General features: G+C 43.9%; 1 protein-coding gene across 1 annotated transcript in view; it reads right to left on the reverse strand.

Annotated features, from left to right (window-relative positions):
- BMERB1 (bMERB domain containing 1) overlaps positions 1–18,180 on the reverse strand; it is a 107,513-nt gene that overhangs the window by 54,256 nt on the left and 35,077 nt on the right. The window lies entirely within an intron of this gene.

Here is an 18,180-nt window from a genome sequence, read left to right on the forward strand (position 1 = left end):
GAAGAGGGCAAGTGAAGGGGATCGTTATGGGCATGGGCTTTGGGGTCTCAGGGTTGGCTCCTATGCTGACCTTGGTCTCATCCATTGATGACTCAGCCTCAGTTTCCTTATCTGCAACGTAGGAACAATCACACCCATTTCATAGGTAATTTATATAAGTGCCAGGCACATAGCAAGTTCTCTCTATAACTGTCTCTGTAATATTCGTTCTTATTATTCCTTTAATAAGTATGCTTTGAAAACCCATTTTGTGCCAGATACCTTTCTAAAGCAATGAGGATGGAACAAAACCGACAAAATCCCTGCCCTCGTCAAGTTGACTTTCCAGGAAGGAGCTTACATGTCAGGGAGGAAGGTCATTAGTACACCATCAGCTTATCCCTGATGCTAGATTTGGACACATTCTGGTTCAAGTCTTGGATCTACCACTAAGTGTGTGATCTGGACACACCACTTAATCTTCCTAATCTCAGTTGCCTCTTGAGTAAAATGGGACTCCTACCTCACAGAGTTGCTGCTCTCAAGGTGACATAAGATGTCAAGTGCTTGTTGCAGCGCCTGGCATGATAAAGGGTGCCCAGCATCATTCTGACTACCCTCGGATGTCCTTCTCCTGGAAGGAGCCAGACTAAAGTGGGGAAGGAAACAAGATGAAGATCATCAGATCTGGAGATCAACAGGTTGCATCTAGGCCATTCCTCTGTCCCTCTAGATAAGACTTCACCTGCCCTGGAAGCAGGGTCCAGAGGGTTCCCACCAGCCCTCTGTCGGGAGTCAGTCTCTTGGCTCATCACCGAGTATACCCAGGCACGTCTTCCAACCCAACAGTCTTAAATACCGGGGAAATATATCTGAGCCCCATTACTATATCCTGATGCACTTCTAAGGCTCCTGGTGACACCCCCGCCTTTTATTGTCATCAATCATTCATGTAGGAAAGAAGCTCATCTCAAACTCCAAACATTGCATTATGGGATGCACCAAGCATCTCGCCTTCTCGCTATAACGGGAATATAATAGGAAACAGCCGGTTGCTTTTAATGAGTCATCATTTCCCAAGAAGATGAAGTAACTGCTTTTAATTGCAACATTCCCGGCTGCTCCATTCCCCCCAGCCTGCCTCATGAAGGAAGATGCCGCTGGGTCCTGCATGTAATCATCCCTCCTGCTGCACCCGGCCTTCCCAAATGTACTCTCTTTATACTCATGATCACCCCGCAAGGAAGGTTTTGCAGCCGAGGAAGCTGACTTGCCTCCAAATCTTGGCCATGGTTATTAGTCTCTGATGTGACTTTGGGCTCATTTTTTAGCTTCTCTGAGTTTCTATTTTCTCAGCAACAGCTGATTTGTCCAAGATGGCAAAAGTAATTAGGAGAATGCACGCTCAGCACTGGGATTAGAAACAAGCGCCGGAGCCAAGCCAACCTGGGTTTAAACCCTGGCTCTGCCCCTTTCTAACTGGCAACCTTGGGCAGATGACTTAATCTCTTTAAGCCTCAGTGTCCTTATCTGTAAAATGGGGGTAAGGAAGTAGAATGTGAGAACACTGAAGGCTCATTTTGAAAGCTCAGGAACCAAAAGCTAAGGCAAGACTTTGATCTCACCCCTGCTCAGCAGCCTCTAAGCTCTTTGTTTGGACCTATCACCCTCAGGACTATCGACAGTTAGGGCCAGATCACTCTTTGCTAAGGGCGCTCTCCTGTGCATTGTAGGATGTGTAGCAGTGTCCCTGACCTCTACCCACTAGATGCCAGTAGCATCCTCCCACCGACCCCAAATGTCTTCAAACCTTTGCAAATATCCCCTGGGGTACAAGATTATCCCTGACTGAGAATCACTGGTTTAGATCCACCTTTTCGGGACAGCTCCTAGGAACACCTTACTTCCTGTTTGCTATGCAAGGTACCATATTCACACGTTTCATGGATTAGGCTGTGGACATCTTGTTAAGTGGACTATGCAACCTAACGCACCCTCAGTATCCATCATTTGTAAGTGGGGACAATAATAGAAACTACGCATTGGTCATAGTGAGGGTTGAGTCAGAGATTTTAAGGCTAGTACAACAAAAAGACCAAGTTAGATCTTGATGAGTGTCAGTTATCATTCACCATCACCATCATCATCACCGTCATCACCACCACCACCATCATCACCACTGTCACCATTATCATCATCATAACTACCATCATCACCAGCATCATCACAATCACCATCACCACCATCATCACCATCATCATCATCACCATGACCATGACTGTCCCCATCCCCATCACCATCATCATCATCGTGACCATGACCATCACCATCTTCATCACAGTCACTACCTCCATTATCACCGTGACCATCATCATCATCACTATCACCATGACCATCACCACCACCACACCATCACCATCACCACCACCAACACCATCGAAAGAGAAAGCACCCCACCTCAGACTCCACCATAGCTGGAGCTAGGGGTGGGAAAGCACAGAGGAGATCAGTCCCTTGGGAGCCCCGTCTCCTTTACCTTCCTTCCCAGAACTCTGTTCATGAGGAATACCCCACCTCGTACACCATCCCATCTCATGCCTTCTTAAGAAGGATGAGAAGCACCAAAAGTCGTGTGCCTCACCTACATGGTCCACAAAACCAACAGTAAGCCTGGGGTGGGGGAGTGATATTAAGGTAAATGGAAATAAATTCTTTTTTTGAAAACAAATATTCTAGAATACTATCCTTCAAGGAATCATCTTGGAATACTTTATGTTTCTAATAATACCAACATTCCTCAAGCCTTTTAAGACTCCTTAGACTCTTATATGACTATTAAATCCTTTCTGGAATAAGGAGAGTTCTTAATAAACAAACTCTTTGATAATCACTTTCAAATCAGCTTATGAGGCATTGCAGAAAAGCAGTTTAGCACATTTAAATTCATGTTTTTATATTCACATGATCTGATTACCCACTTTATTTGCACAAGCTGGCTCGGAATGACTTTGGGTAGTTCCAAAAAATCAAACTCCCTCTCCAAGGGAAAGATTTACCACTGTTGTGGATGTTCACAAGATCTCAACACAGACTGGCACTACGGTTTCAAAGGAGGATTTCCAGAATGGCTTTCATCTGAATAATGTGTGTTACATCAAGGTGGGACTTTGAAGGAGATAACACATGAGTTCTGGCAGATTATTTAACAATGTGTAATGTCATTTTTCATCACTTGGCATCCTCCCTCCAACACTTCTAAGTGACCTTCAATGAGTCACCAAACAGCTCTGTCATATTTCTCCCAGCCCTGAGCGGAAGGGCTTTGGTTGGTTTCAGAAGTCCTTTGAGATCATATAAGAGAATCAAATATTCTTGCTAATTCAGTGGGAATTGTTAGGGATGTCAAATTAAAACTGTGGAAATTGATAAACTTGTAATAACAATAAGATGATGGTCCAATTAAAATTTCATAAACATGGAGCACCTGGGTGGCACAGCTGGTTAAGCATCTGACTCTTGGTTTCGGCTCTGGCTGTGATCTCAGGGTCCTGAGATCAAGCTCTGTGTTGGGCTCCATGCTTAGCATGGAGTCTGCCTAAAGAGTCACTCTTTCCCTCTCCCTCTGCACCCCCACTCGTGCTCTCTCTCTAATAAATAAATAAATCTTTAAAAAATAAAAAATAACATTTCATAAACAACTAAATTTTTTAGCACTTTTGCAGGTTCATTCTGTTATTCAAAGTTCATTTAAAAAAATCCTCCAGCCCTGCAATCTCAGAATGATTTCATGAATATAGAGAATTATGAATCTATCCTAAGCCATGATTCATGCCTCTCTGCTAAGACTCCCTAACACTTGCAATTTACAAACCAATTCAGAAGTAAGTGAAGGGTGATGGTCACGCAAGGATGGATAGAGAACCAGATGATGCTGCTTAAAACCATGCTTGGTGGGGCTAAAATGATTGGGATCTAGAGGAAAATTAATTGCGACTGTCTAAAGTAATATTTCAGTTTTTAAAAATTGCCTAGCCTGGAAATCATGTGGCTCATTTCATCCTTCACCAGCTGGAAACTTCGAGATAAACTGCTTGGAGAACATTATTTTCTTTCAGAAAATGTGAGACAGGGGAATAGCAGGGGATAAGCCATGGTATGAATGGGGGTGATTTGGGTGTGATTCAAGGTGTCTGAGGGTCAGAGAGCCTCGGTCAGAGAAGCCAGTGCAAGGATGGCATGTGATCATGGGTGGGCTATGGTCAATGTTCACCAACACAGATGGCACGCTGGGAAGCCAGGGGCAGAGCTGGATCATGGGAGAGGAAGGAAGGAGAAGCCAACACAGAGATGGAAGTGCAGAATGGGAAGTCCAGCATGAGAAGTAAGTTGTGGCCCCACCAGGGAGATCATTCACAAAGGCAAGAGCTTCAGGACTGGAAATACTCAATGATTTTTTTTTAAATTAACTGAAATCCAGACTTTGTTCAGATCCCTTATTTTTTACCAAATGTGCTTTTCCTATTCCTGATTCCATCCAGGCTACCATGATATTTAGGGTCCTTGTGTGTGACAGTATTCCTTGTTTTGAATGGTGACCTTGACGGTACTCATCAGCTATTTTGTAGAATGTCCTTCATAATTGGGATTTGTCTGATATTTCTCCGATCCTTACACTGGAGCTACAGGTTTGAAGGAGGAAGGCCACAGAGGGAACAGGGCCATTCTCATCACTTTCTATCAAGGGCACATGTTCTCAAGATGACTTGTCAATGCTGATACTGACCTTGATCACCCGGCTGAGTAGTTTGTCAGGTTCCTCCAGGGGAAGCTTATTCTTGCCCTCTGCCCCACTCCTTCCCATACTGTCCTCTTTGGAAGGAAGTCACCAAGCACAGCCCGCATTTACAGGGTGGGAAGTTACGTGTACCTCCTTGAGGGGCGGACTGTGGTATTATTTTCATAATCAGAAGAAAATTATTCCTGCGTTAAAAGACGAAGAGGATCACACACCAGTGAAGCAAAAGCCCAGAATTTCTTGTGTGTCCCAGCCTGAACTGGAGAGGTGGCACCGAGCCAGCTCCCCAGCAATGCTGCAAGGAATGCAGAATTTGAGCATTACGTCCAAGGTTCAACCTGACTTCAAAAAAGCTGAAGACATCAAAAAAAATAAAACAAAACACACACACAATTAAAAAAAACAAACACTGGGCACCAAAGCAAGGCAGAGGTTCAGCCCGATTGTATTCTTTTCATAGGCACTGATTTTTTTCATTCAGTTCATTCATCCTTTTTGAACACTCAGGGCTCTGTCCCCTTGGGGGGGTCCTTCCTCTGTGGAGCTTTGGGCAAATGACGTGGCTTCATATGGCATTTGGTGGCTCTCTGTTCAACATAACTACCATCCACCAGACAATGTTCTAGGAGCTGGCCTATGGAAATGAAACATGCTTCCTAAGGGAGGGAAGATGGACAAACAAGCAAGGAGAGATGGACAATATCCTTTCAGTTGACAGGATTACACAGCGAGTAAAATGCACTTATGAGCTTCCAAGCAATGGATGAGGGACTCTTTCAGACACTGGGGTCTGGGAAGGCTGCTCTGGCCAGGAGGAGCAGGCTTGAGAAGATGGGTGGAAGGAATGAGGCCGGCAGATGGAGCTGTAGGTGCCAAAGCCTTAGATGGAAACAAGCTTCATGTTCAAGGACAGAGAAGGTCCACGTGGCTGGAGCGAAATGAGAAAGGGGAGCAGTGTTGCGGGATGCAGAGACAGGAAGGGGCCAGAGAACGTGGTGGAAAATCGGGGTTTGATTCCCAGTGGTTGACCTACCAAAGGCCGTTAAGTGGGGCAGTGATGAGATCCGACGGTGTTTTTCACAGTTGCTGTCTCGTGTGAGAGAGCACACAGTTGAGGGAACATCCCAGTAGTAGCGGCCCAGTCTCCTGCTATTAAATGCATCACAACGCGTGCAAAGTGCTTAACCCAGGGCCTGGTCATAGCAAACAATCAAGAAATGCAATAAAATAAAATAAAACAAAGGCAGTCATTTCCAACATGGTTATGTAGATGCCTGCTGCTTTTCCCCACTTGGCCAAAGCCGGCTCAGCAGCAACCTGTCCTGGGGATCTTTCTGAGTGTGGGACAGCCCAGGGCCTGCTGGCGTCCCGTCCTGTTCCCACAGACGGGCCGACTGGCCTGGGGCGTGGCATTCAAGTCGTGGGGAGGCAGAGTGTTTGGGGGCGCACACCCCTAGGCACACACAGCGGGGTCCAAAACACCCAGCCCGGGCCTCAGTTAACCCTGGAGTGCATTCAGAAGGTTCCTGTGAAGGCTAGCAGAACACACCATCCCCAAATTTGCCACTTTGGCCTAAGAATTATTTTGAGCTAAAGGCATTCAAGAAAAAAAAGCAAGCAAACCAGAAACAAAGCAAGCTCTCTGCCCTTCCCTGATTTGCCTAAAAGCAGGACATCAATCTATAAAGGTGTCTCCTTCCCCTCGAGCTCAGGAAGGGCAGAGGTTAATCACTGGAGAGAACTCTAGACTGTTATCAGCACCAGACAAATCTACACAACAGATGCTGCTGAAAACTAGCCCTTACCTGCCATTAATTTCCCCCATACGTTTACCTCCCCACTATTTACTGCCTGGCAGCTCCAAGTCCTTCCCCTTTGACTTCTCTAAAAATCTATTGTTCTTTTGTTAAGATACTGTAGAGGCCCCAGTTCTAACTACTATCATGAGTCGCTCAGCACGTGTGTATGCTCAGTGCACATGTTCATAAACTTCTGTTAGTTCCACTCTCGATAATCCTTCTTTTGTCAGTTTAATTTACAGGGCCCCAGCCTGGCACCCTAATGTGCATAGAGGAAAAAGATTTTTTTCTTCCCCTACACCTGCTTGGTGCCTCCTTTTTTTTTTTTTTTTTAAGATTTTAATTATTTATTTGAGAGAGAGTGTGTAAGAGAGAGAGTACAAGCAGGGGGAGCTGCAGAAGGAGAGGGAGAAGCAGGCTTCCTGCTGAGCAAGGAGCCCGACACAGGCCACGATTTCAGGACCCTGGGATAGTGACCTGAACTGAAAGTCTGCAGATGCTTAACCGACTGAGCCACCCAGGAGCGCCCCCCTCCCCCGCCGCCCCCATTTGGCATCTTCTAAAGTGGGTGCCAGTAACCAAGGGCCGAAGTCTGGGTTTGGCAAAAGTTGGGGAAGAAAAACGGTGTGGCAATGAGGTGTACCCTGTGGTAAACTTGAAGTAGTAAAAGGTATTTGGGAAAAGGTAGGAAAAGCTAAACTCCGTGGGGTAGAGAAGCGCGAGAGAAACTGTCAACAATACCCATGAGCCTGGAAAACTCCAGTCTGAATCATGGAGAGCCCACGTCAGGGAAAGGCTATTTTGAGCCCAGCTACAGGGTTGGACTCTGTCTGCCTGGACTGAGAGCGATGAGTGGCTGAGCCAGGCTGTTAGCTATTCAAGTCACTGCTTCCCCTAAACAGAATTTCAATCAACGGAGTGCTAGGCGTCCGGGCCACCCGACTGCACGGAAAATGAAAAATAAACCTTTCTGTAGCTCCAGGTTTGCCAAGCCCAGAAGGTCTGCTCCAAGAGAAGGTGGAACCTGCAAAGAGCGTTTTGCCGAAGGGTAGACAAGCAACCCCCTCGAGATGAGGGGGTGTGAAGGGCGATTTCCTGCCGTGGGCTCATTTTGTTCAGGGCATTTCGACTCTAAATGTCATCGTGGGATGTCTCTGACGTGGAGTGGCCAGCTGTTGGTTTTGCCTCCCCACGGCCATTCAGCTTTCTTTGGTAATAGGACCCCTATTTCCACTGGGCAACCAATGTGGGCATCAGCCCCGGGTCTTGGGGATTGTGGAGAGGCATAGCATTCCATTTCCCCAGCCACTGGGGCTGCTGCTTCAGAGGGGCAAGGGGCCCGATAACAAAACACAAGGAACCCAGCCCAGGACTTTGACGTGAACTCTTGGAGGAAGAGAAACTTTGTCCCATTTTCTGCCGGACATGAACCCGCCATCACATGGATCCTGGGAGCAAGGCCTTCATGGAAGGAGGTCAAGAACCAAGAGATGGACAAAAACAAATGAGGTATTTTGAAAGCCTGGATCACCGCCCCTAGAGAAACAGAATGTAGTGCGTCCTCTTTTCGCTTGAACAGTTCTGGGAGTTTCCTGTAGAGCGTCACATGAACACTGGACATCCTTGTAAGAGAAATGTGTGAGGATGAGCAGCAGGGGCCGAAATGCCTCTGGAGTAACCGAGCTGTGGAGCAAAGGGCAGTCCTACCGTCTCCCACCCGCCTGCACCCAGACTGTCTACACAACCAGCATCTGAAGCAGCGTCTGCCAGCTACAGCCCGGGGGCCAAATCCAGCCCGCTGCTCTTTCTGTGCAGCCTGTGAGCTAAAAATGGTATTTATACATTGTTAAATTGTTAGGGGGGAAAATATCAAAAGAAAAGGAATGGATCGTGACATGCGGAAATTATACAAAATTCAAATTTCAGTGTCCATAAATAAAGCTTTATTGGAACAAAGCCATGTGCCCATTTGTTTATGTATTGTCTGTGGCTGCTTTCACACAGAATTGGATGGTTGGGATAGACACCATATGGCTTCAAAGACACAAATATTTACTATTAGCCCTTTAAGAAAAGGTTTGCAAACCTTTATCCAAAAGGGGGTCCTTTAGGCATTTAGGAAAAGCGACTCTGTAACTTGTCTTTTATAAACTAGGATATCAGAGGTTTCTTAAGTTCCAAACTTATGCTGATAAACTTGATTAAAAAAAAACATTGGTCTTTCTTGCCAGGTAAAATGAGCAGAATAGCTAATTATTTGTACAAGTTTGCTTAGAAGAAACTTCTATTTTAGCTTTTAAGGTTGTAAGCTGAATTTCTATCTAGAAATTCGAACAATAATCTCAAAGGCAACAGCAATGATATATTCAATCTTAGTAATGGTTATTTAGCCCGATTTTTCCATAATCACAAAACTTCTCTTTCTAGCGCTTTCTATTTTTTTTCATAGAATCTGATAAATAATCCAAGCCATAATTGAAATAAACTTTACAGTAAGGATAATAGTTCTTAATTATTAAGTCTTTACTCTTTGCTAGGCAGAATTCTGAACATTTTGCTTATATTAACACAATTAATGGCCCGAAACCACATATCAGGTAAGTACTATTATCATACCTATTTGGTAAATGAGAAAACTCAGACATAGAGGCAGGTGAAGTAATTTGCCTAAGGTCACACAGCCAGCGAATACTGGGTCCAGGATTCAAACCCCAGTACTCTGGCCCCCTAACCTGGGCTATGCTATGGGGTAGACCATCTCAGCTTTATTTAAAAGAGGTAAAGGTAACAAGATCTCACTGTCATTGGAAATTTAATTAATAGCACCACGCAGTTGACCCTCCACCAACACAGGGCTTAGGGGGCGACGACCCCCCACTCCCCACAGAGTCCAATGCACATATAGCTTACAACTCCCCCAAAACTTAACTAGGGATAGCCTACTGTTGATCAGAAACCTGACCAATAAGATAAACAGTCAACCCATGTTTTGTATGTTATATGTATCTTACACTGTATTCTTGCCATAAAGTAGGCCAGAAAGAAAGAAAATATTATTAAGAAAATCATAAGGAAGAGAAAAAACATTTGCAGGACTGTACTGCATTTATTGAAAAACATCCTCATAGAAGCAGACGTGAGCAGTTCAAACCCGTGTGGTTCAAGGGGCAACAGTAGATTGCCTTCCCCAGCGTGGGTGGGCAGCCTCCAATTCGTTGAGGGCCTGAACAGAGCAAAAAGCAGAAGAAAGAGGAATTCACCCCTTTTTTTTCCTACTTCACTGACCGAGCTGGGACAGCTTATCTCATCTTCTTCTGTCCAAGAACTGATATTTATACCATCAGCTCCCCTGGTTCTCAGGCCTTCCTCTGGACTCAGACTGAATTACATCACGGGGTCCCCTGGGTCTTCGGTTAGCAGACGGCAGGGTAGATCATGAGAATTCCCAGCCTCCATAATCGCATGAACCAATTCTTCATAATAAACCATATATACATGTTTATATGTAGATATGGATAGATAGGTAGGTAGATAGATAGATATAGATATAGATACGTATCGCCTGTTGCATTTCTCTGGGGAACCCTAACTAATACAACCCCAGAATCCTTAAGCAATATCCCCTTTTGGCTAAATCGAGTGGGTTTCAATTACCTACAACCGAAAGGATCCTGACACGTAGCCCAGCAAAACAGTCTTCCAGTTTTTATATTCTCTGAATCATCAACATGGGCCTCTCAAATAATGGATTTTCTGGATTTCTAATTATTCCCTCAGTTGCGCACTAACTAAGCCAGCTCCCAAGAATTACTGGTTTGCAGGTGGAGAGATTAGTTGAATATGCCTAAAATGGACAATCTGGGAGTCGGCAAATTGGTTTTAGGCTTCGGTTTTGTTTTTCTGGTGGATATATGTTTACTCCCCTTCTCTTTTCCTGAGAAGGAAACGAGCCTCCTTCCCCATTTTCCTCCAATGAAACAGGTGGATGGAGCTGGGGGAGATAAACAATGTCTCAGAACCAATTACCGAAATGACCAGAATGGATATAAAACACATGCATAATTTCCTTGTAAGTCACATCAGGTGGAAATGGTTCAGACATCATCCAAACCCTTTTCTGAAGAAATTAAACAAGTGGGATGGAAAAAGAGAACAATGTCTTCCCAGAGCTGGTAGTAATTGGCATTCTAATGGGTGTGACGGTCCCTTTTATGGATGAAGGACCTGAATGGCCAGGAGATTTGCTAACTGATGGCAAGGTCAGAATCAGGCCTCTGGCCTCCAGCTCCTCTGAGTGACGTCTTTCTTTTGCCCCAGCCACTATCCATTTCCTGATTTTCCTTTGGGGGACTGGGCACATGACCCAGAACCTGGCCAATCAAAATATTCCACTGCCACCTCTTCCCCTCTCTCCCTCTTTCCCGCCACAGTAACTGGTTCAGATGGACAAATTTTCCCAGTTAGAGCAATGAAGTCAGTCCCGGGACTTTGAGTGAAACTACTGGAGAAGAAGACTCTGTCCCCTGCTGGAATTGCTAGCTGATGGGTCATGTAAGCTTGGAGATCTTGGTGTCATCACGTGGAAAGCACCTGTCTGAGAATGAATCCAGCACAGGTAGATGCAGAATAAAGAGAAGATGAAAAGACTGAGTCCTGCTGATGCAAGACTGAACTGATGCATTTCTGAACCCCTGGATCTAGCCATGCCTGAAGTCAACACAGTCTATTCATAAGCTAATAACCACTTTATTTTTTTAAAGATTTTATTTATTTATTTATTTTTGAGAGAGAGAGAGTGAGCATGAGCAGGGGGAGGGACAGAGGAGGAGGGAGAGAAATCCTCAAGCAGACTTCCTGCTGGGCACAGAGCCCAATGTGGGGCTCAATCCCCAGACCCCAAGGTCATGACCTGAGCCCAAATGAAGAGTCGGACGCTCAACCGACGCAGCCACCCAGGTGCCCCCAATAACCTCTTTCTTGAGCTTGAGCCAGTTGAATTAGTTGTGTTGTTTGAACCTGAGAGCCCTGAGTAGTGATTGAGCTGTGCAAGAGGAAAGGAGAACACAGGGAGGACAGCCCTGGATTTGAGCTAAGACCCCGCAAGAGACAAGGCTGGAGGTTCCTCTCTCTTCCTGGTCTGTCTGCAGGTCTGTTAACTAGACTCCTAAAGCATATCCCGAATCCATCCACTTCATACCATCTCACGGCCCCATCAGCTGAGCGATGGCTAGAGCCCTGTGGCCCCAATCTTGAACCCACACAATCCAGTCGTCCCACAGCTGCCAGCGTGAGGGCAGTAGGGAGGCACTGCAAGAAAGTGAGCCAGCCAGGAAAGGAGATGCTCTTCCTGCAACGGGGTCATCTTTAGCTATCTCTGACTCAGGCCCTGAAGTTCTTCTCTGGATGTGCAGTCAGAATGCCGGAAGGGGAAGGGTCTCCCAGAAGAGCAGCCCAGAAGGATCCTGCCTGTGTCGACAAAGCCAGCCGGGCTGCTCGGAGTCAGTTCACAGTGAGTAATGATTTGTCGTGGTCTAGGGTCTTCCCCGAACTCTTCAGCCTCCGAGGCAGGGGAATTGCTCAGGGCTGCACTTCCCATCCGGTTCAGCAAAGCGGGGTTCGGGGGCTTCCTTTGGGCAGGACCACCTGCTGGATGGCAGGGGTGGGGAGGCGGGGTTGAGAACACACAGGAGGATGTCCTGGGCCCAAGGAGCTTTGAAGCCCATGGAAAGAGAGAAATTTATGAGGCAAAAGAGGAAAAGCAAGTGTAGAACAAGTATTTTCATTCTTTTTTTCTTTTTTAAGATTTTATTTATTTATTTGTCGGAGGGAGGAAGAGAGCACAAGCAGGGGGAGTGGCAGGCAGAGAGGGAAGCAGGCTTCCCCGCTGAGCAGGGAGCCCCGATGCGGGGCTGGATCCCAGGACCCTGGAATTGTGACATGAGCTGAACGCAGGTGCTTGACCGACACAGCCACCCAGGCGCCCCTAGAACAAGTATTTTCAATGTCAGAGAAGTAAAGCTGGTGAATGAAGCCAAACACAAAAAGGCCACCTATTGTATGACTCCATTCAGCAGAAATATCCAGAATAGGCAAATCCACAGAGACAGAAAGAGTAGTCCAAGAGATGGGGGTATGGGAATTGATGGGTTTCCTTCTGGGGTGACAAAAATGTTTGCAAACTTGGTGGAAACGATAGCTGCATGATATTGTGAATGTATTAAATACCCAAATGATATGCTAATGGTTAATTTTATGCTCTGTGAATTTTGCTTCTATTTAAAACCAAAAAGAAAAAGAGAAAAAGGGGGAAAGGACATAATTCTAGCCAGAGAGATACTAAAGATTTCATGGAGGGGGTGGCCTTAGAGCTGGATCCTGATGGATGGTTTGGGTCTTGTCCTTTGGAGGTCGGGAGGCAGGAAGAGGGTGAAAGATATTTCCTAGGCCTCTTAAAGAGCTAAGCCTTAATTACATCAGTTATCCTCAGGGCAAGCCTTCCGAAAGGGAAATAATACATTGCCCTATGTTACAGATGCGGAAGGGAGGCCCAGAAAGGGAAATGGGCTAAGGTTGCTCAGCTGGTGAGTAGTGGAGAGCTGGGATCAAACCCAGGCTTGTCTGACTCTCAGCCAGGCTGAGCTGTCTTCCATAAAAAGAAAAGCATGTACGGTCAGAGTTCTCCTTTAAATTAATTTACCCCAAACGGGCAAAAGGGGTCAACAGGTACAAACCTCCAGGTATAAAAGAAATAAGTTCTGAGGTGCCTGGGTGGTGCAGTCGCTTGAGCATCTGACTCTTGATTTCAGCTCAGGCCATGATCTCAGGGTCGTGAGATCGAGCCCCAGGACGGGCTCCACGCTCAGTGCAGAGAATGCCTGAGACTCTCTTTCCCTTTGCCCCTCCTCCCCGCTCTCTCTAATAAATAAATCTTCAAAAAAATAAAAAAGAAGTCCTGGACATGTGATGGACAGCGTGGTGACCTTAGTTAATAATACCGTATTGCACATTTGAAAGTTGCTAAGAGAATAGATCTTAAAACTTCTCATGACAACAATGAGAAAAATGCACAACTATGTGGTGACGAGCGTTAGATAGTGTGGTGATCTTTTCACAATATACACAAATCCTGGGTCATTATGTTGTACATCTAAAACTAATAGTATGTTATACGTTAATTATACCTCAATATAAAGATCTTTTCCTTCTAAGGTTGTCATGAAAGAATAATCCATGGGATTTAGACCACTAGATATATACTCATCACAGCATTCTCTGTAACAGAGAAAAATTGGAAATATCAAATGTTCAGCTGCAGGGGCTGGTTAAAATCAAGTTATTGAAGAATACTTAATGAATTGGGAGTATGATTGCAATATATAGTGCCAAGTTAAAAAAAAAAGGCAGGATATGGAAAAGTGAATAGTTGCATGGGAAAAATATGAAAAATTACTGGAAAGAAAACATGCATCAGAATGTTGGTTAACTTAGGAAGGTGGAATTGTGGGTGATACTCTTCTCTATGGTTTTATAATTTTTTCTCAGTTTTCATGTCTGTAAAATGGACGTAGCATTAGGACTTCTCTCGTCCAGTTGTTATAAAGACCAAATGAGATAATGTATGTAAAGTTTAAAGCACCATGTCTGACTTAGGACAAATGCCCAATAAAATGGCTGGAACTATTATTATTATTATTATTATTATTATTATTATTATTATGCACATGGATTGATTTTGTAGCTAGGAACACAGGCAGTAAATGCTATTTCAAAATCCTGTTGAACCTTTTTTGTGTCTTGGCTTTTGTTTTAAATATAGGAGACTCCTACATCCCAGCCCTCAGAAGTCACCTCTCTTTGCTCCCTGTCAGTGATATCCTCCTCCAGGTGTGAAAGTGGAGGGGGCAGTGAGTCATGCTGCTTCCACAGGTGCCCTTGAAATGTGAGCTTGACTCAGCTTCATGCCGCTCTGCGTCGAAAGCAGCTAGCTTCTTCTAGGATCAGCCCTCTGCCCCCAGGCTGTCCCTCCAAAAGGGGTGACAGGGCTCAAAGCCAAACCAGTGGATGGTTCTGGTGGCCCCTGAGACATCTTCTCACTCCCTACTTCCAACCCTGGGCATCAGGAACAACATCTCTGCTCACCTCATGGGTTCGTGTTTTGGGTCTTAACATCAAGGCATCCAGTTCAGTCCATGTACTGCGCAGAGACTTTTCCCCTTAGAGATAGAGAAGATGTGGCCTCAGCATCATCGTATCCCTCTGAGCAGTTCCTCGGAGCAGGACCTGGCCTTTTTTCCCTTTCTCTCAAGGCTGGTTCCTACTCAAGGTCACTCTGCCACTTGGGGCAGGCTGGGGCGCTGCAGGCATCTTACCCATATCAATGGCAATGGATTCTACCCTGCAAGGAGACATCTCTGTCTTTCCCAGAAGGTCTGGTTCAGGGTCCCAGCAATGTTTTAGAATTATACAAGCAGTACGTGAATTAATTCTCATTGTAGAAAATTTGAACAATCTAGAAGTATACTGAAAAAGGAAAGAAAAGCGTTCCCTTGACATCTCCTCCAGGCCCATGCCTCTCCCCGAGGTAACCAACCATTGGTGAGAGCTGGGAAGGCATATACGTATATGCAGGCATGCAGGGTTCTAGGTTGTGTCTTTTACAGAAATGGGAATGTACTCTACATAGTCTGCAACTTGTTTTTTGTTTTTTTTACCTAATTGACATGCTTGAAGACCTTTTCCTTGACTTTCAAAATAGATCTACTGCAGTCTTTTCCATATAGCTACATAGTATTTTGCTCTAAAGCTCTACCAGGGCATCTGGGTGACTCAGTTGGTTAAGCATCTGCCTTCAGCTCAGGTCATGATCCCGAGGTTCTGGGATCAAGCCCCGCATCAGGCTCCCTGCTCAGCGGGGAGTCTGCCCCTCCCTCTCCCTCTCTGTGCTCTCTCTCTCAAATGAATAAATAAAATCTTTAAAAAAAAAAGAAAGGAAACATTTAAAAAAATAATAAGTGGCAGACTTATTATCTATTGATGGACATTGGGTTGTTTCCACATTTTCATTACTAGATACAACGCTATAATGAAATTCCATTACAGAGAGCTTCATGCATTTGTGCAAATGTGTGTAAAACACAGATCCCTAAAAGGGAAATTCCTGGGGCAAAGGAGAGGTTCATTTAAAATATTGTTAAATATTGCCAAAGGGCCTTTCCAAAACACCAAATGAATTTCCAAATTCAGTCTTTCAAGTCGATGCTGACTTCTCAAGATTTAATAAACAATTGTGGTATGTGTTTAGGATAAAGTATTTTAAGTTTGCTTTATCCCAATATTTTCCTTCCTTTCAAAGGATCTCCACAAAGAGATGAGTATAGAATAGGCACATTTACTACCTTGAACTTGAACATAAGACTGAAGAGATAATTGCCTGGTTGACCTGAGGGAAAGAACAATAAAATGGACTCGGTTATCTTGACAAAATCCACCACTGCCCAAGTGGGAGCTCAGTAACAGACTAATTGTCCTCTTCAAGGTAGAAGGGCTCAAAACAAAAACTAATGTTTATTTTATATCATCTTCACAAAAACATCGTAAGTTTCTATTTTTGTTTTTCTTAAGATTTATTTACTCATTTGAGAGAGAGAGAGAAAAAAATAAGCAATCGAGGGAGAGGCAGAGGGAGAGAATCTTCAAGCTGACTCCCTGCAGAGTTCCGAGCCCAACACAGGGCTTGATCCCACCACCCATGAGATCACCACCTAAGCTGAAACAAAGAGTCAAATGCTTAACCAACTGAGCCACCCAGGAGCCCCTATTTTTATTCTGTTTTTACAAATGGAGTAACCAAGGCTGTAAGAAATCAAATGATTGCCAAGATTCCAGAGTTAGAACATGACACAACTATGATGTGAACTCAGATCATGTGACTCCCAAAGCCATGCTCTTAACCACCATGCTAGACTACCCCATCCACCACACACCACCACCTTAACAGCACACCTGAACAACCCTGTAACAGACACCCTTCTGCATCATCAGGAATTCAGATACAGTGAGTCATGGCATTTGATGAAAACACCACTATTAACATTATACTTGAAGGCTGAGACAGTGCAGTAAGATGAGAAAAAAAAAAAGTATAAGAAACAGAAAGAAACAAAATAGTGTTAATTTGCAGGTTGTGCAATTGTCCACAAAGAAAATTCAAGAGCATTTATATTAAAGAGTTTACTAAAGTTGCTGGGTATAAGATTAATACCCCCCAAAATCAGTAAGATTCCTATACTCTCATGACAATTAATTAAAAATTTCAATTAAAAAATCACAACAGCAGATAAAACTATAAAGTTCTTGTAGGAATAAATTTAACAAAATAGGTGAAATCTTTGGGGAGAAAGTGATGAAAGTTTACTGGAGAACATAAAGAGGAGACCCAAATAAATGGAACTATGTATCTTGGTCATGGGTGGGAAGACTCATATCATAAATGGTCAATTCTCCCCTGATAGCAAGGTAATATTATGCAACAGTAATTGAGATACTGTGGAACTGACATATAGATGGACAAATAGAAAAACATAATAAAAAAGAGTCTAGGCGTGCATGCATATGGAAACGTGCTAAAGGCAGGAGGTTACATTATAAATCAGTAGAGACAGGGTAGACTATTCCCCAGTACTGGGGGAACTAGTTATTCATATGCGAAAAAATAAAATAAAATTATATCCCTATTTCAGGCCATACATCAATAGTTCTCAACCCTTTAACATAATTATTGAGGACCGAAAGAGCTTTTGTTTATACATCTATCAATATTTATTATATAAATAACCTAAAACTGAGAACTTTTAGAAAGATTTATTAATTCATTTAAAAATAATTGCTACAAACTCATCACATGCTAACATAAATATTTTTAATTAAAAAAAAAAAAACCCTCTGTTTTCCAAAACAAAAAAACTTAATGAGTGGCACTGTTTTGCATTTTTGCAAATGTCCTTGATGTCTGGCTAGATTTTCATATCTGCTTCTACATTCGGTCTGTTGTGTTATATTGTTTTGGTTGGAGCACATAAAGAAAATTCAGTCTTACACGGATATGTGGTTAGCAAAGAAAAGTAAGAGCCTTCTTTAAAAAGTTTTTATTTAAATTCTAATTAGTTAACATACAGTATAATATTAGTTTCAGGTATACAATATAGGGATTCAGCAGCTCCATACATGACCCAGCGCTCATCATGACAAGTGCACGCCTTCATCCCCACCACCTATTTCCCCCCTCCTCTCACCCACCTCCCCACTGGGAACCATCACTATGTTCTCTCTCGTTTGAGTTTGCTTCCTGGTTTGTCTCTCTTTTCTTCCCCCTTTGTTCATTTTTTTGTTTCTTAAATTCCATGTATGAGTGAAATCTTATGGTATTTGCCTTTCTCTGTCTGACTTATTTCACTTAGTATGAAACTCTCTAGTTCCATCGGTGACATTGCCAATGGCAAGATTTCATTCTTTTTGATGGCTGAGTAATATTCCATTGAATATATATATATATATATATATATCCCATCTTCTTTATCCACTCATCGGTAGATGGACCCTCAGGCTGTT

The sequence above is a fragment of the Ursus americanus genome, chromosome 2, assembly GCF_024610735.1.
Source record: "Ursus americanus isolate L20-20 chromosome 2, mUrsAme1.1.p, whole genome shotgun sequence".
Lineage (NCBI taxonomy): Eukaryota > Metazoa > Chordata > Mammalia > Carnivora > Ursidae > Ursus > Ursus americanus.